Below are 27,139 nucleotides of genomic sequence, written 5' to 3'. Positions count from 1 at the left end.
GAGTCCATCCAATCTAAGCAATAAGCATGTTCACATCTTACCCTATTATAAAAACAAACAAACAAACAAACAAACGACAGCCCTCAGCCTTCCTTCATGTTGTCACCTTCTTAGGCTACCGAACCTTCCACCTAACTCTACCAAAGCAGAGGAGACCTGCTACCTGTACTTTTTCATGAGCCATCTTCAACTTCTTGCTGTCCAGTTCCAACCTCAGAATTCTACTAAACTTTCTCTTTGGGGGACATGAATAATATTTGTATAAAACCATAATCTCCTCCCAAGATTAAAGGGCCTCTTTGCACAAAACTATTTTGACTTAAGTGGTCTCATGATGAAAACTGGGCCAATCAAGTTTTCTCTCTTGGGAATTGAAATTTGGAACATGGAGACTGTCAGATCATTTTAGGTATTTCAATAAGAAAGCAATATAAAATTCTGACCTAAACAATCAAAATTTAAACTTTGTAAAAATTCAGGAGTGAAAATATATTTTAAGAAAGAGAAAAGAGTGCGGATGGGGGTCAAAAGCAGAAATGAGAGAACATACGGGCACAGAGAGAGTGGATGCCTTTGTTTCTGAGTGCTTTGCAAGCCTAGGTCTGGAGCCATTATTAGTTTTGTCTAAGGTATGGCGAGATATACCTAAAAGATCTTTCACTAGACTCTCTACTTCTTTTCAGTCTTCTTTTATTCTTTTTTCTGCTAACTATCAAATTCATGTATCTGCATCTAGCTTCTCTTCTTCGTATTAATTCCTATTTGTGTGTTAACCAGTTTGGTCTGAATGATCATTATCATCTCAAATTCAACATTTCAAATTAATCTTCATTCTTAAACTACAATGTTCTCTAAGTTTCTCATAGAGTACTTATTAACAAAACCAACGCTCTCTTATTTATATGGACCAGAACTCTAGGATCACCACTGATTCCTCTGTTTCTTTGTCCCAAACTTCTCACTGGTTCTAAATCTGAGGTCCTTAATTTTACAATTTCTCTCATTCCCTATACCTCCTGTCCATTCCCAGAGCTACTATTTTGGTTCAGCTCCTCATTAATGTTCACTTGAGATCATTATCTTTAAAAAAAGAATATTCACAAAAGAACTAAACATTTTTATGTAAATCTTAAAATATTCTAATCATTGTTCTATGCACATTAAAAAATATCATTGTACTTAATCCTCATCTCAGTCTTTTATATTTGATTATTGATGTGACTTCCTATCTGTTCTTCTCACCTCATTAATTGTCCATAACTCTAGGAGTGTCTTTGCTCCATAGTAAAAGCAAGAATTTAAAATTTTAATGAATGTTATGCAGCATGGCAATAGACCAAAACTTAAATGCTCACATAATTAGTATCTTTCTTCCTTTTCTTTTCCTTTTAGAGTATTTGATCCAGTGTAATTCTCCTCACACAATGAACTTCATTTGATTCTAACTCTTAGGTGAAAGTAAATTATTTATGCTTCAAAGCGTACAAGCAAAATGGGTGTGACACTCATAACTAAAATTAAACTTAGTGTCTCACTAAACAGAGCTGCAATTTCATCCCTTTCTTATATTGTAGGGTGCTTTTAAAGAAATTATTACAAAATGCTTAATAGTAAGACATATTTTAATTTTTTCAGGAAAGATAGAGCACATTCCATATAATGATTTCATATAATGAAATCAAATATCAAAGTTAGTTCTTTAAAATTTTCTTATATTTTTATTATGGAATATTGAATTATAACCTTAAAACTAAACATGCTTAGCATCAGCTAGTTAACTTTTTACCTCAGAGAGCATTTGGGAATAAATAATCACTACAGATACAGTTGGTAACTTGATCTATGGCAAGTCTAGGTGCTAGTGTAACTGAAATAAGAAAATTGGAAGAAATTAAAAATGCAATACAAAATTTTTTACTTCTCTATTAACCACAGAGGTAAAAATACATAATGCCTATGTATTTAAATTCAAGTTTTCCAAAGCCCCTTCTCACAAAGGAAGGCAATGTAAGCTCTTCCTCTCTCCCATAAAACACATTAAGATTCAGGCTGTAATTGTATCTGTGTTTGTCCTCCCTCCAACCCCAACTTGGCCCAGCCTCTTTACTTAGGCCCCGATTACAGCTAAAAACAAAGACCCAGAATAATGCCGTGGGAAACTAGACAGACTATTTTTGACACCCAGGACACTGAAATCTGTTAATTTTTAAAAACATTTCAAAAATGTAATTTAAAAACAATTTTTAAAAAGTAATCAGCAAGAAAGCCCTCTGAGTATACTTTTGTGCCTTAGGAGGAAAAAAGACATAGAAGGAGTATCCCAGAGAGCACACACATTCTGTGTACCCTTAACATTAAAATCAAGGTAACCTCAAACATAATATTTGCACTTCAGCCTCCCATCCACGTCTACCCTCAGAATCAATGGACAGATATGGTGTGGCATAGCTGTGGTATGCCACGCAAATGTCCCCTTCATGACTAAATCACTCATTCTTCTAACTGCTGAGAGTATTTTGTTAATTGCCAAAGACACACAGCTGAGACACTCTCTGAGCATGGGCCATGGCCAAAGAGTTATTTCCCTTCTCTGGGGCAGTCCAAATCCAATGACCAGTTGATGTGGTTGTTCAAATTTAACCAAGCATCGGAGTTTCCTATAGGATTGGCTGAGGCCTCTGTTGCAAGTGCATTGCGTTTCAGCTTCTCCCTCCACCCAATCCAAAAGAAACCCTGTATGTACATATTTCTGTTTCATAGTCTGTTTCCCAGGGAACCTGACTTTAAAAAGTTGGAACAAAGGGAGCACTGAGGAAGTGACTCTAAGTGGAGATATTTTATATGAATTCTCTCTGTTGGACTGGCAATGAAAACCTAATCACTGGTTCTATGTGGAAAAGTGATAGCTTGTGGTATATTATAGCAATGCACCTATTAAAATATTCATTGGTGGTGGATTGAGGTGGGATACTAGTGGAAGGGAATTAATTCATGCACGTAATGTTTCATGTTATTTGATAGGTTGAGGAGAGGAAATGATCAGCACTATGAAATAGATTATCTGTTGCTGGAGCCTCTTGATGCAGTGAACAAAGGCAATGAAAGGCTAAGTGTAAAAACAACAGAGGTCCATGTCATCAGATAAAGAAATTCTCATGTCTTTCAGCAGATGCAGAAAAAGCTGAACGCCAGACCTAGGAATTAATTATGAGAGTGGCAGAGCTCCAGAGAAAGTTTAGTTCTCAATTTAGGTAGGTTGGATATGCTAAGGTCAGAGCCTATTTAATAGGGAAAAAATGGGGCTTTGAGTCATAGAATGGGAACATCTGGATTAATTCACTTATAATTCTTCAATCCCCAGATTCCCCCAAACCTCCAAACTGTAAAAGTGACCTGCTCCTCCCTGTGAGTGGCTAGTACTATACCCACACTTGAAGATAATATAGAAGATTCTGACTTGCAAGAAAATCTGTGTACCTTCCATCAAGATCCACCACAAACATCCCCATGGACCTCCAGAACAATAATTAGTATAAAGTCACAACATAATCCAGTTGAGTAAATGTAGTGTATGTTAAGGGAAGAAAAGGACTATATGTTGAAGAAGCTATAGGACCTCACCAACATATATGCACCAACAGGAACTGAAAGAGTACTTATTAACTGGATTCTGTGGGTGCTAGATCAATGAGGAGGTATATAAAGTTAAATAGAGAAAAATATATTGCTGTGGAAACCCTCTCCCAAGATATTAAATTTAACCCCTTGCAAGGACCATGGGAGACAATATCAACACAAGCTGTGGTGGTTCTTCGAAGCTTGGAAAAAATTATCATCCATATTAAGTAGAAATAGTATGGAAAACAGTAGAAAAAGAGATCATAAGTCTCAGAGAAGTGGATGTGTTAGAGTGGATATATTACACAAAGCAAGAAAACTCACTAGCCAAAAATGTTCCATGGGAGGATATACCATTTACCAATGTGACAAGTAATGGTAAGTAACATCACTGAGCATCTCAGTAGTGGTTATCCTCTACAGAGATGTTACAGAACTAGGCTCTGTTAACAATGGCAATGACAGGGTCCCAAAACAATTGAGATTATGTTGTAGCACTTAACTATCAGAAACAAGGTGGGCACAATTATCATAACAGGCTATAAAGTTGGAGTGGCAGCCAAGAGGTGACAGAGCTATGGAGATGGTTAATAGAATACAGTTCCTAGAGGTTAGATAAACACACAGTCCACAAATAATGCAAGCAATTAATTTATGCAAGCAAAAAAGAATCTTGAATAGATAGGAGATTGAGGATAGCCTTCCTAATAAGAAGATAAATCTCTTCCTCAGTTTCTGGACCTGTGCCAATACTCAACTCCAGAGCCCATTGACTGAAAGACCACTATGAGGCTTAGACTCTCACCAAAGATACCTAGTTGGGACCATGGACTGGCCCAGTGCTATTTTTTTCCAGTCTTCCAATGTGTAATTGGGATGGATATATGTGGTAGTTAACAAAACTTCCACATTGATTTGGTATTTGTCTTTTTCCATGTGATTATTTCACTTAGCATAATACCTTTCAGATCCATCCACATTGTCACAAATGGTAAAATTTTATTCATTTTTATGGCTGTGTAATATCCTATTATGTGTGTGTATATATACATATATACCACTTCTTTATCCAATCATCTATTAATGATAGCTTAGGATGCTTGCAAATTTTGATAAGAGATATCATTGATGAAGGCCAAGAAAGCAAATAAAAAACATTATCACATCCTGGGAATGCAGAGACCAGTACTACCTCTAAAATTTTAAATGATGCAGTAGTCCATATTTCATTTAGTTCACCAGATTAGCTCCTACGAATGCCAGAGAGATCCTAGTGGATGATGGTAGATGACAATAAACTCAACAAAGCCATCATCTCAATTGCAGCTGGTGCACAGATTGCTGTCTTTGCTAGAGCACATTAACATAGCCTCAGATATATGGTATATGGCCAATGAACTGGCCACTGAAATTTATTCTTTTCTATCCTTACCAGGAAGATGATTCAGAAGCAGTTCACATTTAGGTGGGGCAGAAAAGAATACACAGTATTGTCTTAGAAATGTGTTAATCCTTCCACCATGCACTAGGACCTAGATCATCTAAATGTTCTGAAAAACATCACATTGGTCCACTACGTTGATGATATCCTAGTAATTTAATCCAGTGAGGAAAAAAATGGCAAGTTTGATGTAGTCCCATTCATTCATTTTTGCTTTTACTCTCCTTGCTGAGAGCACGCAGAGAAAAAGGAACCCTCATATACTACTGGTGGGACTGCAAATTGGTACAGCCACCATGGAAAACAGTATGGAGGTTCCTCGAAAATCTAAGAATTGATCTACCATATGATCCGGCAATCCCTCTGCTGGGTATTTACCCCAAAGACTTAAAAACTCATATCTGAAAAGATATTTGCACACCAATGTTCATAGCAGCATTATTCGTGGTGGCCAGAACATGGAAGCAACCGAAGTATCTTACGACAGATGATTGTCTAAAGAAGCTGTGGTACATATATACAATGGAATATTACTCAGCCATAAGAAAAGAAGAAATACTGCCATTTGCAACAGCATGGATGTACTTCTAGATAATCATCCTAAGCAAAATAAGCCAGACAGAAAAAGTTGAAAACCACATGATATCATTTATATGTGGGATCTAAACCTAAAAGCAACAAATGAACAGAGACTCATGGACATGGACAATAGACTAGTGGTTACCAGAGGGTAGGGGGAAGGGGGAAGGAGGAATGTAGATGGGGTAAAAGGGGTCAAATATGTGGTGACATTAAAAATTAAAAAGAAATAAATTTTTTAAAAAAGAAAAAAAGAGAAGAAAAATGGGAAGAAAGTGCACAAAAAGGCCTTGATAAGACACGTGAGCTCCAGAAGATTAACTTTATGATGATTCAGAGTTTTTAGGGGTAAGTAGTCTAAACAATACCCTGACATCCCTTCCAAAGTAAAAAATAAATTATTGCCTCTCATATCCATAGCCTCTTCATGTTTGGAAGTAATAAAATCCATACTTGGGAATACTACTCTGACCCAAGTGCTGGTGATACGAAGGCTGACATAGTTTCAAAGACAGAGATATCTGTGGTGAAAAAGTCACCTCGTAGAATTTATGGTGAGGCCCAATAGGAGAATCAAATGTTGACCCTATGATTCTGGAGAAAGTTTATGCCATCTGCAGTAGAGAACTGTATACTATTAAAAAATATTTCCCAATCTCAAATATATACAGAGCACTTGAATATGTGGCATCAAATAATCATGTTACCAGAACTACCTATCATGATCTGAGTTTTGTCCAACTCACCAAATCATAAGACTGAGTAAACCTAATAGCAATCCACTTTAAAATGGATATGGTATACCTGGGATTATCAGGCATAAACGGGGTCACAGGGCATAAGTAAGCTGCATGAGTATGTGGCCTAGATCCCATTATTATTCCACTAATGTCTCTGCCTCAGTGTGTGTGTGTGTGTGTGTGTGTGTGTGTGTGTGTGAGAGAGAGAGAGAGAGAGAGAGAGAGAGAAAGCACATACAGTTGACCCTTGAACAACACAGGTTTGAACTACACAAGTCCACTTATATGTGGTTATTTTTCAATAAACCCCTATACTGTTTTTGATCCATGGTTGGGAGGCTATGGATGTGGAGACCCAACTGTATGCATTGTTCTATGTAATTTTATATAGAGGACATTAGCATCTATAGACTTTGGCATCTGGGGGGTGGGGGATGGTTCCTGGAACCAATCCGCCATAGACACCAAAGTACAACTAGGTTTCGGGGGAGTCAAAAATTATATGCAGGATTTCGACTACATAAGGGGTCAGTGCCCCTACCTCTTCATTGTTCAAGGGTCAACTATATGTACATACACACACACACACACACACACACACACACACACACACACACATATCTCCTCCTTGGAAGATATCCCTTATAGATAGCTAAGAGAAGAAGGAAAAATAATCTGAACTTAGTGTATGAATGGGTTATCTCTACATGTGGGATTCTCAATATGTACGAGTCCATGAGAAAGGACTACAGCTACACAGTCCTGCTCAACATGGCACTGAAACACAGCAGTGAAGGGAAATCCTCCAAATTGGCAGAATTTGAGACAGGTTACCTGATCATCCACTTTGTATGGAAAGAGAAGTAGCTCGTGGTAATAATACATGTGGACTCATGAGCAGTGGTGAATTACCTGGCAGATCGGGGTCAAAGAAAGCTAGGGAAGAGGCATGTAGATGATTTAAAGGGAAAAGGCTCAAAGTTTGAAATTTTTGTTTTGCATGCTGAGGCTCACCAGAGAGCACCCACATGGAAGCAGCAATATATAACCAAGTAAACAGAATGATGTGACCAATATTGTTTGAGATGGAGATTATGCATGGACTCAACAGCCTGAGATCCTATTCGTCAAGGCTGATCTAGGTACTGCTGCTGCTGAATGTCCAACCTGCCAATGACAGAGACCCTTGATACATCTTTCAAGCAGATCAACTAACCACTTGGTAGCAAATGATTATATTGAACTTCTACTTTGGAAAGGGCAGAACTTCATTTTAACTGGAATCAACACAATTCCAAATACAAATTTGTCTTCTCCATTTACATAATTTCATCTTAGACCAAGAAGATTACTACTTCACAGTAGTGGATGGGCAGCAGTGGGGTCAGGACCTCTGGTTCCCAGAGGGAGACTGCTTCTATGAAGACACAGAGTGAAAATATCATGAAATCTTAAGATACAGTTGCCATATGGTCACTTTAGACTTATGTCAGGAGGAACTGACTCTGATTATTAGAATGTAGGAATGAAATTATACTATAGGAATGAGGAGGAAAATGTTTGGCACCCAGATAAGCCACCGAAGAAACTCTTCATAATCCCTTTCCGTAATTTGATGGTAAATGGATAAGATTTTCAAAATGACCAAGGGCTGAGACCCCTTAAGAATGGTAATCTAGGTCACCCCATGAGGTAAGCCACCTAGAGCAGCAGAGGTGCTAGCCATGGGTAGAGGATGTTTTAAATGGAAGGAACAGAAGAAAGATGATGTGCTGTGGTCTTGAAAGCTGACTAGTCTTGATGGCTCTAGTTCATGCCAGAAACCTTCTTCATATAAGATTCCCCAGGAAAAGAGACCAGTACCTATTCCTTATGGTGTTAACTTGCCATATAAAGCAAGTAGATTTGAATGGCATGCAGTGCAGACTATAATCGATGCCAAGGTGTGATACTTTCAGGACCAACATACATATCCCCCCGAGTCAACCTCTAGGAATGGCCCTCAACTAAGGTAGTCTTGGTTCCTGGATTGGCACAGACACCAGTTCACCAGCTTTTCCATATTATCTCTGAATATTCTTAAACTCCAAATCTACAAAATATATTTTCTTTATTTTCACAGTGTACCACAGTAGCAGAGACAGCTAATGAGTAACACAGAGTAATAATAATCGTTGCTATTTAATATTTGCTTCCTCTGTTCCAGGCACTATGCTGAGTATTTTAAAAATTATATTATTTAATCATAGTGACAATCCTATTCCTATACTAATCCTATACTATTCCTGATGTAGAGAGGAAGAAACTGCGGGCTGGCACAATTAAGCACTTTGCCTAACACTACATTTCTGGAAAGTGGTCATGTCTACATCTGAATATAGGATATGAAACTCCAAATCCTTCATTTTATATCACTAGATTATACAGATAATCTGCAAAATATGAAAAAAAATACATATTATGTCAGGAAGAACATAATCTGAACTTATACCGCCTGATTATTTCAATATACTATTGAATTTACTAAACATGAATATAGTAAATATTCTACTGAAAAAGCCCTATATTATACAAACCTTAGAAATAATACTTGGTGGATCTTTATTAGAAATTGCATCTCCAAGGCAGATTGTCCATCTCCAAGTTGTGTTCATATATAGAATACTATTCTAAATCAAAGGTTTTCTAACATCTAATGGAGCCCTCAGCCAGTTGGTTTGAGCCATGGAGCTAAGGGGAACAAAAATGCCTAGCCCTGAAAATACAAAGTTTGTGAAGTAAAAAAATTTTGTTCCCCCAAACCTGGCCCTTATCTTTGGTCATCTTTTCTGTCCAATTTAATGGTTCCTTTCTCTGAAGTATCTAATTATTCAGGTCTTGCCTGGCCTACTACAACTTTCAGGAAACAATCGATGACTAAGACATTAATAACAGATGCAGCCTAACTTATTTATTTTTCTGAAATATTTGGATGAATTTTAGAGTAACAATTAAAGCATTAGAATTTGTGGGGAAGGGCGGGGGAGGGTTGTAGGGGGTAGGAAGAATAAGGGTTATTTTTGTTTTCCAAACATGGGAACTCATGACCCTGAAATCTCACCAAATAAATAAAAACTACTTTGCTACTCCTAACACACCAATTTTCCTTTAAACTATTCTTTCATTTTCCACAGGTTCAAACTTAAACCTAGTAGCAAAACTTAAACCTACCTACAGAATAAAAGGGAAAATATAAAGAATTTATAATTTTTGGAAGGGGCTGTGAGGTAGGATATATATACACCTATCACTACTAATAATTTTTTAGCAAATTCAAAAATTTTACCATATAACATTATATGCGACTCCAATGTGTCCTTTATACACAAAAATGAACAGACCAACTGAAGCTAGAGCTGTGTCACCAATTTATTAGCCAGCAGGAGGCAAGACACACAGCCCCTTGTACTTTTGCTCTTTGTTTTTATTTCCTATCTTTTGTTGGGTTCTCTTGAAAGCTCTCTATTTTTTTTATTTATTTGTTATTCATGATATCACTTTTATAGATCATTATATGGAATAATTATCTGCATTTTTAGAATAACAAAGAGTTTCAAATAACTAAGAGAATAAGACACAAAACAGGTACACTTTAATAGGGAGATGGATCAAAAAAAATAGAATGGATAGTTAGGTTAAAGTAAAGAGACAGAAATATTTATAGTTGCCATTGCTTGTTTACCTTTTGGACAAGGTGGCCTGTTCTTCCTTTATATGTTCTTCCCCAATTAAGTAATCCCTATCTCATTACCCTTCTTAGGAATTCTAGTCAGGATTACTGAAATAAACATGAATACAGTCTTGTTAGATTCTGACTCTGATTTCTAATCATGCCAGTACTATAAGAGATCTCAGCCAAAACTGAGACATAGAGCTATTGTAGCGTTACCTGTTAGCACCTAGGACAGCTTCTTTTTAAAATGGAGGACAGAATGACCATGCTGTCCATAGATTTTTTAAAAGTCTAGTTATGCATCAGTATAAGCAAGTTTATACTTAAAAATAGGTAACATAAGGAATATAGCCAATAATATTGTAATAACCATGTATGATGTTAGAGGGGCACTAGATTTATTGAAGTGATCACTTTGTGATTTATATAGATGTCTAATCACCAAGTTGCACACCTGAAACTAATACAGTATTGTATGCCAGCCATAACTAAAAAGTAAAAAAAAAAAAAAAAAAGGTAACCAATGAATTGATACTTGCTTTACAAAGGTATTTAGCACAATTTTCTACAAAACAAAAAAGTCACTTCCCTAGAAAATTTAACTTTAATATCATTTTGCAGGTATTTTGGAAACTCAGATTGTGTATAAATTTATAAACACCTGAACACATAATCAGAAATAATTCTCCTTCTGGTTTGTGTTTGGCTGTGTTTGTATTCAACAGTGAAAAAACGTTTTATATGGTATGATAAGCAAAACACAAAATATTGTGTTTGCCAAAGAAGAAATCTATATATTTAGTGGCAAAATAGATGAAGTATGAGAAATTATGGTATTAATTTCAGGCCATTGTCCTGCCTTGGTATCTCTGGGAATTGTTTTGACTAATATCTTTTCTATTTTTATCCTTGAATTTCTTACCAGGCTATTATTTTGGGCATAAACTATGAAAGAGTGTCTTAAAACAAACAAACAAACAGTTAAGCAGTAATTATTAATCAGAATTTGTTGACAATTTTCCAAGATTATAATTGAGGTTGCATAACCTTGCATCCATTAATAAATGCAGATTGAGCCATAGTGGTCAGGTGAGAAATATCTGATCACAATTTGAAGGGGAGCCATTTTAACAAATTCCAAAATATTGAACAATATGCTGACATTAGGGAAATAACTCACTTTACTCTGTAATGTTCTGTTAACAACAACCATGACATCTGTCTGGCTTCTCTCCCTAATAAGGCTCTGAGTCCCCCCTTTGAAAGACAATCCTTTGTAACCCCAGTATCTTCATGGTGCTCTACACAGAATAGACTAGTGAAGATGAAGATGTGAAAGATATATTCAAGAAGAATCAAACTAGTTAGAAATTCGAGTTTGCATTCAAAAGTTTTTTCAACATACTTACAGTATGAGATATCAACATTTTACTCATTTACTCAATAAATACTTATTGAGTGCCAGCTGTGTGTTATGACCTACACTAGGTTTAAGGGATACAGTGGTAAGCAAAACAACAATAGTCCCTTCTGTTAGATGGGAATGAACAGGGGGTTATTTAAACAAGCAATTTCAATAAATGATAGTATTTTCTTTCCAACCATTTCCACCAAAAAGTGGCCTCTTGATGCCTACGGCATGAAATTCAGGCTTATCAATAGCCTTTTCCTCACCATATAGTCTCTGCTGTAACCCAATACATCTTTTTACCTCTTTTCTTAAAAAGAATACCTTTATTGCCTCCTCACCATACTATCATTGTTGCTATATGAATCTTATAAGTCATTTCTCCCATTTGTAGTTCCTATTTAGCCCATATACACTACTTCAGTAACCCCCATTCCCCTGAATTCACTCCTTGTATAATAATTTGTACTCATGTTTCCCTCCCCCTGTATATGTAAGAGCTTTTGATGGCAAGTCTTCTTTTATTCATTTTCACATTCCTCCTGTACAGCCTAGTAAAGTACCCAAAGTCGTCTTAAACATCAGCAAGAGGAGTTTGTTGCTCTCCACTCACAGTGACTTTGTTATTTCTTTTCACCCTACAAATATTGTCTCTGGCAGGAATATTCTCTCTGACTAATCATCATAATCTATATCATCCCCTTTCCTTTAAAATTCTTTTAAACACCATCTCTTGTTATTAATAGCATCCCATTTTAATTCTCTGGGCTCTTTTTCTTTTTTCTTTTTTTGCTCTGCAACTAATGTATATAAGCATTCCACCAGTTCTGTAGCACAGAGAACAAGGGCATAACCCTTGTCATCAAGGAGCTCACAATCGAGTGAAGAAGAGAAAAGAAAGCAGGTGCAATCACTGACAATTCATACTAGACTAGATGGCGATGGAGAGAGGCACTGGGAAAGCCCAGTCCTTTGGCCTCTCCACACATTAAAACCACACAGACACATCTTGTACGAAATTGAACCTGGTTTACTTCTCCTGCAAAGCTGCTTACAGTCCTGTAATTAACCCAGAAGGAATCCCCTAGACGCCATGTGTTTTATAGCTAGTCTAATTAGGATAAAGGCAGCAGCTCAAGAGGCAGGATATACATCTCTCAACCAGAAAGGTGCAGGAGATGTCCCTCAGGCAGCCTAAGGCATATAGCAAAACAGAAAATGTAAACAGTCGCCTTGGTGTGCTGGGATTTCTGAAACATGAATTTGTGGACACTTCAAATCCAAGTTTAGCTCTCCTCTGTTATCTGTGACACTCCTGCCTCATCTTCCATAGCTACCTACTGAGTCCTTAGAAGCCTCAGACAAATGTCAGTAGTAATCTAAGCAAAACATAATTAAGATAAGCCTGCTAGTACTCAGAAATATGAAAAATGTGCTGTCTTTCATGCATAGAGTTGATTATCTAGTTTCCTTTCAGTAGGATGCTGGCTTTGAATTACTTTTCTGGGGGGGGGGAGGAGGAGATTAATTTTGCAAAACAACAACAATTACTTTTCTATTCCTCTTTATGATGAATTGTTTTCCCCTTGAAAAATGATGTGTTGGGATCCAGGTCTGTGATCTTGGGTCAGAATATTTCCCTCAGTGCCAATAATCAATCCTTATACAGTTAACATACTTTCAAAAGGTCATTTCCGCTCTCTCTCACACCAAATCAATAGAATTCTAATAACCCAGACAGCTATCCTCCCTTGCTAACATCATGTTATTTAACAAAATGGGAAATGCCCATTTCCTCAAAACACCTACTTACCAATTTCGACAATTAGAAAGTATTAAATAATGACCAGTTATGCTAAACACGATTTAATACTTCATAATGTAGAAATTACTAAAGACTTGAGAATCTCCCATGCCATTGTAATGAATATATTCTTAATGTACAATATTGCAGATATGAGATGACATTTTAACTTAATCTGTAAGTAGAATCATCACCTCTAAGTATCTATTGTATAACCCTTGTTCTACAGTTACTGCCACAAATTAGCTAATTTATTACTAATGTTCGAATTCCTGATAAATAGTTCAGAGTATCTCTCAATTAGATTTCACATTGCTTGGTTTTGTCACTCATTAATATTTGCAGACATATAGTAACACATTTTTTTGCATGGAAATATGAACAGGCTTTACTCTTGGGTATATTTTCATCTGGTGTTAAGCAGTACAGTAAATCATCTGTCCTCTAGAAGGTTTAGATAACTAAGAGATTGTGTTCACAATAAAAAGTGAGACAATATTGGGATTCACTGAGACATAACTGAAAAATAGGCAACCAGAAACTGTAACAATTTGACAAAGACTTTCTCAATGCTCCCATAATTTTCAGTAATTCTAATTAAATTTAACATTTTAAATGTCAGATCTTGTAGACTTTTTAAATTTTCGGCATTCTAAGAAATATATTCTCCATTCTCATGGAAGAAAGTTTTGAATTCCAAACACAGCTATCAGCAAATAATATCTTGTGGGTAGGGCCCGAAGGGCAGACAACTGGAACCAATTATGAGAGAAATTAATCAAGGCTTATCATGTCAAGTGTCTTAAAAAGAAGGTAATGTAAAATCTAGAAGCTCACAAGGAAGATTTACAAAGCCAAGCTCAAATTTTCTTTCAATAGATTCTAGACTTGACTATATATTGCCCCAACTAATTGACATTCCCTCCTCTTAACGTCATTATTCAGGAATTTGGAGATTTCAAGTTTAACCAAAGAATTTAAGGAAGATTTTTCTTAGACTCCTTATTCACCCTTGTTTGGGAAATTGTTCTCCACCATGAACTATTGCTGGTAAAAGCACCTGTCTATAATCAGCCACACTACCTCAAAATAAACAGATGCTGTAAGAATTCCTTCTATAAAACTACAAAAGACCACTAGATTTCTTTCCATGATTGTGGTTATTGCTGAATCCACTGGGAGCTAGATGCCATAAATCATGAGCCAGGGTGGTAAAAACCAATAATGTGGACACAAGTTGCACGTGCTATGGGACTAAATAGAAGAGAGGTAAGCCACATTCTAGATTATCAGCTAAAGTTAAAAGGGGAAGATTTAGAGCAAAGAAAGTGAGAGAGTATATAGGATATAGAGCTAGTGAGGAAAGTATCGTTTCTAGAAACACTAAACTGAAGAAAAAGTTGTACTTGGTTTCAAAATCCCTGACCGAGAAGAGGAAGATAAACATCATAGCAAATTGACATAGACCCATAATGTGACATAATTCTGACCTAGATAAAGTCAGTCAGGCAGCCAACCTGTTATTAGTTATCTCTTACCCTTCTTGAAGCTATGCTTCTGCCTTTCAGTGGTTGTATTCACCAGATGCAAGGGCACTAGATCCTGACATTTGCCATAGGGATCCAGGGGGGCTCCTGAAGCCAGAGCTCTGAACAATGAGAATATTTCAGAGTCACTGGTCATGCTTTAATCTCTCTTCTTTTTCACAGGACCCTTTTACAACGGTAGACTTTTCATGAAACCCTTATCTGCTGTAATACAGAAAGTCATTAAAATGTGCTGCCTCACAATACTATGAAAACACACTCAAGGATATTAGTGTGTTAGATTCATCAAATATTATATTCATCGAAAATAGGATGTCCAAAGCTATTCCAGTTTGTTCTAAATGTAGTTGCTGAAGTAATTACTACCTTAAGTCACAGCAGAGGTTTGAGTTTTTCCTTTTCTTTCTTTTTGCTATTTCCTATTTGTATACCAGTCTTTCTCCTTCCTCTAATAACTGATACTATTATAGAATTCAAATTAAATGTAAAAGCAAACAAACGTACTGAGCACCTACCTTCTATACACAAGATAATGTGTAATCTGAACATAACTACAATTACTAATAGTCAGCATTCTTTGGGCGCTTTATATGTTTTTCATTTAACTCTCATTAAAGCTCTTTACGGTGCCATTATTTTCTAGTTGAGAAGTTAAAATGCAGAAATTTTAAGTAACTTTCCAAAGTTTACACGGACATTTAATATATTTATAGTCTTGCTAGAAATTTTTTTTAAGTTACTTGCAACAAAAAAAGATTTAAGCTATAGGTCAATACCAAAGGAGAAATCTCATGAGAAAGTAAAGAATGTGTTAGTAAGTGGATCATGCAAATAATTTGGTATTATAGAATTGTATAAAATGGCAGTGTTTGAAAACTGTGAGTAATCTGTTTAATTGGGGACAGAGATTGGGTAAGGAACTAGAATAAGGTAAAGCTAGAAAATCAGTGAGGGATTTGGTTATAAAAGGTGTGGGTTTTTTGTTTTTTTTTGTTTGTTTGTTTTGGTTTTTTTTTTTTGCCACTCTAAGTAGTTTTGGATTTATTTCATATACAATGTGGTGTCCTTGAAAGTTTTTGAGCAGAGAGTGACATGTGCCACAAATTTTTAGGACAATGAATCTGGCAGTAGTATGCAGAACAGATGCTCAGAGAAAAGGCTCATAACAGATAAAACAATTTAAAGATTAGAGAGGTATCATGCTAGTCATAGTGATAAAAACTTGACCTAAGGTGATGCTGAATAGGAGGAGAAAAGAAGGCTGGAGAAGACATGTAAGAGAAAAGACTTAATCAGTAATTGAATAGCAATCATGAGAAAGAGTAAGGCAGTGAGGATATCTTGAGATTTGAGCCTGAGAGACTGGGGAAATCAGTAAAAGGAGCTGTTTAAGGGAAACTAGAGAAGTTGAACCTCTTGTCTTTGGTGAGACATGTAATGTTAATGCCCTCAGTGACAGTAGAGAGAATCAAGACAATGCTCCCTATCAAGGCTAAATGGAGGCAGAGAGCAATTGATGTATGTATCTATTATAATCCGGTATATTTACTTATCATGCTTTATAGGTCTTATCATTTATTATTAAAAAAAAGAATGATTTTCACCTACTATCCATTTATATTATGATATTTTATTTGGTATTTAGCACAATCTTCTAATCTTATAGACTACATTCTAAAAAGTAACTAAAATTAAATTTTAATTTATATACATATGAAATTAATCTATATTTTTTGCCTCCTGTCAATCATCCTTCTTTGAAATTAAGAAGAAAATACAAATTTTCCTTAGGTTCGAGAAGCTTCCCTACTTCAGTTTGTCCCTTCAGCAATAAGAGAGTCCTGCAATCCTTCTCTTTTTATCATGTTCTTATGAGCATGTCCACCCAGAAGGAAAGACAGCTGGAAGGAGAGATAATAAATCTATTCAAATTACTAACTAGAGTATGTTACATACACTTTAAAAGCTCTCAATAAAACTATTCTATGGAATTACTCTAATAAAGTGAGCAGCTAAGTACCCAAACACCATTTGTTTCTTGTAACGAAATGGCAGCATTTCAACATTATCAAAGCTGCAGCGAATATTTTATGACTCACAAATGCAGGATCTTATATAAAATATTCAGTTAACATAGAATATAATTAAGTCAATACTTAACATTGCCTAGCTGTGCAAAGAAAAACAAAGCAGATAAATGATATTTATATATCACTAGCCGCAAGAGAAGTAAATTAGAGTCAAGTAATTCTGTGGTGACATTTCAAATGCGGTTGACCCTATAGTGTCTGCCTATGTAGATTTTATAGAATTTCTGAGGCTGAGAACTAGAAGGGGTTTCATGAGCATCAAAGAGTCTCTTTTACAGATGAGAAAAGCAATGCTTAGAAAATGAGAATCAAAGTTTACACAGCCAGTTGGAGACTGAGCCAGGATTTGACTAATTTCAATATTTTTTACTAGATAGCAAAAAGCAATGGACTCTTGTTGGATGACATGAATTAATTCTCTATTTTTTAAATCTCATTGCCAATTTTTACTAAATAATTCTCATTGATAAAGCAATTGTTCAGGTTTTCTTAGCCATATGCCACTTAACAATGACATTATTCAAAACACATCCGTTCTTCCTCTAGATTTTCTATGATTAGGTCAACAGTATCCCCTCTCTCAGAAACATGCCTCAGTGATAATGCCTAAGTCAGAAGTTCTTCCGACTTGTAAAATAGAAATAGTCATCCCTGTCTGATAGCTACTTTTTTTCTTTTTTTCACCCTTAGGTTTAATATGCTTGGAAAAGCTACTTCTAGAGTATGTTATTTCAACTTATAAGATACATGAAGCAAAACGTTTTCACGCAAAACACTTTTTGTCTATCAATAAAACATACTGCACCCAGATTCTGAAGATCCAAGATGCTCAGAAACAAAGTATGTTTTTACCCTGAACACAGGATTTGGGCCAATGGAGACTGGTTGGGAATAGAGACGGCTGAAGGTTGAGTTGTAAAACTCTAAGGGAGACAAGAAAATCTTTGAGAGGGAAACCCATCTTCTCTGAATACTTTTTCTTAATAGTGGAAAAACTCTGAGTACAATTTTTTCTTAATAGTGGAAAAACTCTGAGTACAATTTATATTGTTGAATTTCTATCTTGCTAACCAGCATTTATTTCAACACAATATTTTCTTAACTTCCTTAGTAGGAAAAACAATACAAAACTCCCATATCAAGATTAAAATAATTTTTATATGCTCAGGCTAAATTGTACAGTATAACTAGGATATGCAAGAGATAGGAAACATTTATGCCTCCTGGATCACAACCATTTTCAGAAGAAAAGGAGAAATAATTCAGTGTTTTCATTTCTACTTCTCCTCCAGAGGACTTCTGAGGTTAGAATACCACCTGTCCACCTAACTGTGCCTTAAGAGACTACAAGTAGAGCAAACACTGTTGTAGCATCCATTATTGCTATAGAGGTTACAGAACTAGATGCTCAGTCTTTTACAAGCTTAAAAGCTACAGACTGAGAGGGTTATTAATAATCCCCTCCTTTTTATTTAAAGCTGGAAGGGAATTGAAGCCTAGCCATTCAAGCATAGACAATTTGAGATCTGAAAGAATCTGTAACGACAGTAACAATAAAAGATGCAAATTTAATTCTTTAAATTTGCAATTATTGCTTGAATGATATTAATTTATGTATGTTAGCAAATAAGTTAACATTAGGTATAAATCATAATATGGTTTGAAGTGGCATTCTATTTTCAAAAGAGCATTTAGAAACAAATTTGGCATGTATTTAAAATTTCTAAAATTTCCAGCTGAAAGCAGAAATATCTTTTCTCATGAGAGAAGGTAATTCCTATGTTTCAAAAATTCTGGAGAAAGTCTTGTTGTGGTAAAGACTACAGGATGGAAAGAACGAATCACAGGAGCTGATAGTGTTAAAACTGGAAGACAACATACAGGTGGCATAATGTCTCAGAGAACTCACAGAAGAGTATGTGCATTGCATTAGCTGAAATGGTCAATAGAAATGAAAGTACCTCAAACACTGGGAAAAAATATTATCATGCCAAAAGTGTACTGATATTCAAAATCAGAGATTTCCCCTAAATCAGCAAAGGCATGCGGAACGTTCTTTTTTCAGCTTACACACACACGTAGTACAATTTGCCTGTGAAAGTAACTTTAAATGATTCATGGATTCTTAAGCAAGTAGTTCTGTACATTGCATACTTCATTCTTTCATGTTCAAAGACTAGCAACCACAGAAAGGTGCTAGGTAGCCTAAGAAGAGAAATAGTTTACTTTGTTTATAATAAGCATATGGAAAAGTGAATTAATTCTCTGGCTTATCTAACATGTTTACGTCATATTTCACCTGAGCATGGGTTTATCCAAGCACATGGTGGGGGAAATTTCTGGAAGAAGGTTCCAAATCTCTATGATGAAAGTCTAACAACAGAATATCAAATGCTGTGAAATAAACCCAAACCTACTTATCCACCTTCAAATTCAAGTCTATAATTCTATTGAAGTTACTTTCTCAACAGAATTCTACTATGGTTTGAAAAGGCAACTTTGTATATGAGAGTTTCAAATATTATTTAAAATAATTATTAGTTTGAAAAATAATAATTTAATAAATTCAATAAAATTACTCATATCATTACTATAGTATTTTCTCTACAGATATAATCCTCCTCATATAAGATGTCCATGCAGAAGACATACACAATGTTTTCCACACCCTACTTACTGATGAATGTAAGTTCAACTCTGTTCATCTTCCAAATCACTCTTCGGGCCCAGGAATTGCTTATAGTTACTTATGACATTGTGATATTGTTGCTATTATAGTAATGTATGTAATTTTGAAACACTGATGTCCTGATTTTGTTGTATGGCCCAACTCAGTGCTCTGGATCGCTACCATTTGGCAAAAATGAGGTTTTGGTTTTAAAAGAGCAGCGTGGTGATTAACTCTATAGTATTCACGAATTATAATTTAAATGGTATTTGCTTGTATTCCAGTTCGACTTTAAAATCACAAGAAAGTAGGACCAATGATAATTAAAAGGTTGGGTCCTAAAGCTTTGGCATTAACTCTTTGTATTAGTGAAACACTTTTTAAAAATCTATGAAATGTTTTGATATATATATAAATGCATATCAAACTTTCTCATTCTCTTGTTTCTCTCCTCCTGTAAAACTCATTTAATTTCAATACATGTGTGTTTAATTTATTGCCAGTTTTATCCAACTTTCTGAAAATAATGTATAAAAACATAAAAGAAAATTATTCTTAAAGTATTACATTTATTATTAATTAAAAAACGAGACTAACTTATCTTCTTAGCTTTTTAAAGAAATGCAGAGTAATTCTAAAAATTCATTTTATGTGTTACCCACCCACATCTTTCCTTTTTCTATTTAGAAGCCTAGAAAGAAAGATTGACTTTAAGCTTTGTCATCTCAGCCTAGGTCCTAAAGGCAGCCAACATTACTATTGTTGCCTTATCTGTCTTTCTCTTTATTATACAAGTATATCGATGATGTAATTGCAGAAGTTAGGGTTCACTCAAGCTGTTGAAGCAAAGGGATTTTTTTTTTTTAGACTGCCTCCTTCAGCACTACAGAACAACTATAAAACAGAACCAAGTACACACTTTAAGCAATTTGCCTCTTGAAAACAAATCTGCAGGATCTTCATCTTAAAGCACTGATCAAGAGGGTGAAATGCAGAACCATGGGGAAAGCTCAGTTTGCTCCAGACTCAAGGCTGAGCTGGAAAATCAGTTGGGTGACACAATGCCAGTCAATGACACCTCAGCTTTTAACCCCTTCCGAGAAGCACTCAACTTTTCTTTTTTCTATTTGGTTCTATTTCCTCCCTGTTTATCTATAAACAGATATTTCCCTGAAAGTTGGGCGTAAATGAAGCAATTATCATTCTCCATTTAAAATAAAGCGGTGACTGAGAAGTCCGTGAGCCTTAACAGAACCATCCATATTATTAAACACAGGAGAACTGAGTATTTACAAATGCATCAAATACACTAGGAGAACCCCATGGTTGTGATTCAAAGTGCGAACAAAAAGAATCAGCAAGAAAAGGCAGACACAAAAATCACATGCAGATGAGGCAGAGCATACTGGGGAAAAGAGAACATACCTGAGGGATTCTCCTTTAAAAAAAAAAAAATGTACACACCAGCTGGGTTGTTCCTCACCTCCTTTTGGAGTGTTATGTGTTTTCCTTTCAGGAATACCACTTGCGATCTTGTTTCTAGTCTCGTTTCCTTTATTCAACCACAAAGAGTTAGAGCAGGAGCGGACGGAAGCTGCGAACCAGGGATCAGACAGACTCAAGTGCAATCAGGCATGCCTTTGGTCTACAACGGTGTCTGTTCTTGTCAATTCTATCGTGCTCCCCGGGCAGCCTCCAAAGCAATTTTACAACTTAGCTGCTGGCACGAAACTGCCTTTCGCTCTCCTCACTGCCAAGTATCTTCAGCAGCTCATTTCTCATCCCTGTCTCTAAGAAAGCAAAATGGGCTGTCTTCCGTGCGTTGACGAGCGCCAAGGCTCACCAACAATTGAGGGTGAGGAGCAGCGCGGCAAGAGTGCGTGCGGGGAACTTCCCACCGCGCGGCCGTGGCCACTGCTTTGGGGATTGCAGCACTGATGCTGGATCGCCGCCCTCCTCTACCCGGAGCGCCTCGGCTCCCCCTGCTGCTCCGCTGCTGCCGCACAGAGCAGCTCCTCCAGGCTGAGCCACAGCCCTTATTCACAGAAAATGCACTGTGGCCGCCGCCAGGTGTGGCCGTCACCACCGCACTGACAAGTAACTGTGTGGAGCGCAGCCTCACCGCTGAGGAAAACGCCTGGATGTTAACAGCTTCCTCAGCCTAATTTCCCTTTATCATTCAGTGCTGACCTACGAGACTATCATAAGGCCAATTCTACCAGCCGCGTTTGCAGCCCCTTTGATAACATGGATAATTTAATAATTAGTCAGCTGTGCTTGGAATCATGGAAAGCACACGCACACAGTATAATTCTGAATTAGTCACTGAGAGGCAGCTAGCTATTGAGATAGAGTTGATGCTAATATCTCATCTCAGGTAGTTTTCTTCTTTTTAATGTGTGGAAAGCCATCTGAAGGTGATTCCTAAAAATTTTGAATTAAAGACACATACAATCAAAATGAGAAATAGTGGAAAACAAAATGATACAAAGCTTAGCCTTCACACTTAGAAATAACGTCTTCCCGTTTCATGTTAATGTTTTAAAGAGCCAGCTAGGAATTGAATGAGATACTTTCTTCTTTAGTTTCATGAAGGTAGAGGAAGTGAGGAGAGTAACAGCTCCCACTTTTCACCAATAAAGCATTTTCTATCCTTTAGCCCTCCTGTTGAAATGAACAAACAAAAAGTACTGGATCTTAAAATAGAACCTTAGAGAAGCTCAAGTCCCAGACTAATTTCTAGGTTTTACGCTGCATCTGGTCTGCTGGCTGACTTCTGTTCATTTTTCTTTGCTTCTTAGAAAATAGGAAGATGTTTCCAGAACTGAAGAACAGTCAGCCATCAGCTGAGATCAAACAGTGTAGGGAGCACACACATAGATTTGCATGGCATCTTCTGGTATATTTAAGGATAAATATGCCTTGACCAACTTTAGAGTTGACTCTACCTAAATATTTAACACGTAAGAGTTGCCAGCAAAATGAACAGTTAAGTTTTTGGCAAAACTTGAGGCAAAATACATTCCACCTACTATATGTGACAACCAATAAATAATATCTCTAGGATATTTTTTAGAGTCCCCAAACTTGACACAATATATGCGCTGGGTGCTAGTAGCTGAGGGCTTCTGTTCCCAGCTCTCAGCTCCACCTTTAGCTCAGAAGAACACAGCTTCCTCAACCTGCTGCTTAAGTGACTGTTAATGGACTTGAGCAGCTGCTCAAGGTCTAATGAGCTTTGTCAGTGGGCAAACACTGGGGAAGTGTGATCCCCATCTTCAGCAGCCACCAGAGTGGTGGGTAGGACAAAGCTCTGCTGCCTTCAACTCGACAATGACAAAAGAAAACTGGACCTAAAAGTAGATGACAGGGCAAAACCTGACTCTTTTATACAGAAAACTTCAGGCTAGCCAACACACTGATCCGAAGAATGCTCTCCAATGCACAGAGGAAGGAATACCTATTCACAGAGTTTTTTTCTTCTTTTTGCGCTGAGCAGTAGCCAGAACAAAGTGCTAAAGCTATGCTCAGCTAAGAGCTCCCAGCACTCAGAATAGTGTGATATATGTAAGTTCTCAGTAAACTAAAATATAATGTCAGTGATCTAAATGTTCAAACCTAAGGAAGGAAAAACAAGTAAGATGATCCTAACTGAGTGGTCCCAGAATGTGTGAATAGTGTAATGAAAAGAGGTGTGAAAATATCACTCTAATTTAAATACTCTCACAGGGAAAGTAACAACAGGGGTGGTGATCATCAGCCTTTGCTTTTAAGGAGTAATAATGTTGCGGGAATACTCCGAAGCCAGTGTGTGTGTTCTGACAAATGCACTGCTCAGCTCTAATCATCAGGATTCGGGTTATATATTTCAAACTGGAAATTGTTTGCATCTCTGAAAGTGGCAGGAATCATGTATCTGCGGAACACCAGCTGCTAATAAAATATGTCACTACTGGAGAGAATGACGAAGCTTTACGACTTTATTGACGTGCAGGCATACCGAAATCCCTAATAGAACTTCCTTGGCCCTTGCTGGGTAGTTTTCACCTGCTGACTACCTAATTTGAATAATGTATAATCACAATGATATGAATACAGCAATCAGAGTCCTACACGTTCTTATCAATAAAGCACATTCTATTTCTGCAAAGAGCTTTTCAAATTCTTGGATGAGTAACATTAAACGACAATATATAAATACGCTTATATATTCACAACACACAGGCACATGCCCCCAAACGTACAGATTTATTAGTTAAGACAATAAGACCACTTCTCCTCTAAATCTTTCAGCAGCAATTTTAGGAGAAACAAAACCTCTAGGGTACTATTCACCTCCAATATCTCACAACATAAATTGGGCAAGATCATTTGTTTCATTTATGATTCAGGCGAGGGAATAGCAAAGTGTCTGGGTCATTGGTCATTTTTTATCGGTAGTAAAGCTTAAAGCTTGACTAAACCGAAAGGATCAAGTAAAAGCGTCTTTCTTACATAATTCTGTTATTGCCTGTGCCCTTGGTTTTAAGCAATAGAGGAATTTTTGGAAAAGCGTGAATCAACCTTGTGTACATTGAATTGTATTTTCAGCTTTCTAGAAGACCTCACTCTTTATTTCAGGAAACTAATAACCAATCACTGGATCTCGCTATTTTTAAAAAATTGTAACTAGCATTGGCTCTATGTATTCATTCAAATGAATTGGTAAAATGGAGTAATTGTCAAGATAACTGAGGACAAAAACATATATCTAAAATTACAAGTTGGTGTTTCTCCCCCTTTGTGTAACTGAATAATGAATAGAAGAAAAATATTGAAGAATAAACTATCCCATACAATTTGAAAAAGTTTGCAAAATGTTGATTTTATCATAATAAAGAACATGCTAAATTCAGTTCATAAATTAAAGCTTTCTATTAAATTATGGCTTACTTAAAAATTATGCCTTCAAGTGGAAGTGACAGTGTGTAACTTTGGAGGCTAAGTTCTACAAGGTACTGAAGTTTTCTCTTTGCCTATTCTCTTTTGGTTTGTTTACTCTGGGGAAAGCTAGCTGCCATGTCGTAAGGATGCTCAAGCAGCCTAGGGGGAAGCCAACAGGGCAAGGGACTAAGGTCTCCTGCCAACAGCCAGATAGGAACTGAGACTCTGTGTCAAAAGCCAAGAGCATGAGCAGTTTTGAAAGCTGACCTTCCAGCCACATTCAGTCTTTGAGATGACTACAGTGCCTGCTGACATGCTGAATAAAACCTGAGCTATTCCTGAATTCCTGACCCACAGAAACAGTGAGATAATAAATGTTCATCATTTAAGTAAAAAAAAGAAAAAGAAAAAGAAAAAAGAAAAGAAGAGAAGAAAATGTATCTTTGGAAAACCCAAATGAAGAACTAGATTGACTATTATTTAATGCATGGATTTAAGTACACCTTAAGTTGTTTTAAGATGTAAAAGTTTTAGGTTCAACAAATTCAGTAACAAGATGAGAACACTCCCCTAGTCAGAGCTTGCAGTTCTCTTCCCTGTTCCTCTTAGTACTTTTATAAATCTCTGTTGTAGCATTAGTTTATTACAAAGTACATTAACTATTAATTTACTCATCTGCCTGCCTTTCTCTGCTATATTGTGATCTCCTTGAGGACAGAGACTGTGGTTCATTCACTTTTATATCACCACTGTCCAGTCAAAGGCCAGACACCTGAACGTTAAGTTGAGTAAGTTAGTGAGTGAATAAACAGTGTACTCAGGAGAACACAGAGTTAATGAGGCTAAGGACATGGATTGAGTCCCTGTGTAGCCTACTAGCTTTATTCTATTTCTTGGTCCAAATGGCACCCTTAGTTCTCACCAGCTGTCTTATAAATGAATCCCGGAGCAAACATTCTAACTACATATTCCAACAGTGGTGAGTCAACGACACAATAATAATGTCTAAAGTTCTTTTAACACCCTTACAAAATCTTTTTACATATATCTTCTCATTTGATACTTATCTTTAAAAAATGCAAGACATTATAGTAGTCTTGTTATTGTACCCGTATTAAAATGTTGAAACAGAGACTCAGAAAGTCTACATGAATTACCTGATTATATATAACTAGTAAGTGATGAAGACTAGATTAGAAATCAGGCATTCCTCTTCTACTTCGAAACTGGTTCCATTGCAAATATGGCTAGTAAAAATTAATATATCAAAGTTCTTAATAGATAGCATTGCCATTACTCTCTACCATTACTAACTTGCCCTCCATTCACTGTGGTGAAGTTTTCAGGAGTAATTTTTTATTTTAATACTAATTTTTAATCAAAGTGTTAGAATTCCAAAAGGCCCTTCTTTGACTCATAGCTCTGCTGTTTTCTCCCTACATGGTCTTAAACCAGTTTTGTAACCTCCTTGAGTCTCTGTTTCCTTTGTTTGTACTGACTATATGTTCAATATATGTATTCCTTTTTCCTTTTCCAGTCTTTATGAATTTCCAAATGCAGATTTCAACATGATTTGACAAAAGTAAAAACTATCCTTTTAATGGTTTATATTTGCTTGCTAAATGTTTTATGTTCACTAGACATTTTACATGCTTGACAGTAGTTAAAGTTCACATATAAATTGAGATATCTTGTTCAGTATCAGAAGGAAAGAATGCCTCAGATAAAATATTTATTACACAGTGATAAATAAATGATTCCTAGGTTTTTCTTTCTTCAAAAAAAAATTAAAAAAAAGAAGAAGAACCATGATCTCTTTTCCTCTTTTGAGAAGATTAAGGGTATGATTTTGAATTATATTACTTGCCAGTATTTCAGGAGTTATTCAGTGTGTGTCAATTACTCCCAGAGCAGTGAAAATGGCCTTAACTGCATGCTGACTGGGTAAGAATCATTATTCACTAGAAACTGCATGAATTCAAACTTTGTGAAGACATATACTTTGTCTAACAGATTTTTTTAAATTATATTTAGTAATTAAGAGATTTAATTGGTCAATTTCTGGTTATAAGCAATAGTTCATGCCTCATACTAAAAGTTCTTTCTACCTAACTTAACAATAAGTCTCTGGGACATATATGAACCATGATACAGGCCAAGTATGTATTTCTTTGAATAGATTTAAAATACTTGCTTCAAAAATATACCCATTTAGAACATTTTATTTAATATAATTGGACATCATATTCTTCCTCTTCATAGCATTTCACATTCTGCTCAGTGTCCTGGCTTTGGCTCCAAAGAGCATATCCACAACACTCTACAGAGCATGAAAGGTAAAAACAGAAACAGAACTCTGCTTCCTGGTTTGGAGCCAGGGAGAAACTCTCTCCTACAACTATCAGAAAGGTTGACTTTAGGTCAACTGTGTACTAAATGAAGTTGGTCTTTAGAGCCCTTCGCTTTCCAGAAATTTTACCCTTTTTTATTTCTCTTTTATCGACTCTTTGATTACTTTAGCTATTCTATTGAGAAAAGGCTTTATAAGAAACCAACTCTATGTTGTAAATTAATAAAGTACATCACATGAGAGGAAGAAGAAATTAGGC

The 27,139-nt window shown here is 36.2% G+C and overlaps 1 protein-coding gene across 5 annotated transcripts in view; it reads right to left on the bottom strand.

Annotated features, from left to right (window-relative positions):
- UNC13C (unc-13 homolog C) overlaps positions 1-27,139 on the bottom strand; it is a 620,140-nt gene that overhangs the window by 448,680 nt on the left and 144,321 nt on the right. For 2 of the 5 annotated variants that reach the window (XM_016153674.2, XM_016153678.2), the window contains exon 1: positions 21,033-21,552. The exons of 1 other annotated variant lie outside the window; for it this stretch is intronic. The gene's annotated coding sequence lies outside the window, so the exon portion shown is untranslated. Of the gene's footprint in view, positions 1-19,616; positions 19,690-21,032; positions 21,553-27,139 lie in introns of those variants that run through there. 2 more of the 5 variants (XM_016153675.2, XM_016153677.2) reach the window with 2 other exon arrangements.

Source organism: Rousettus aegyptiacus, unplaced genomic scaffold (genome assembly GCF_014176215.1).
Source record: "Rousettus aegyptiacus isolate mRouAeg1 unplaced genomic scaffold, mRouAeg1.p scaffold_m13_p_3, whole genome shotgun sequence".
Classification (NCBI taxonomy): Eukaryota; Metazoa; Chordata; class Mammalia; order Chiroptera; family Pteropodidae; genus Rousettus; species Rousettus aegyptiacus.
This window is presented reverse-complemented; position numbering and strand designations above follow the sequence as displayed.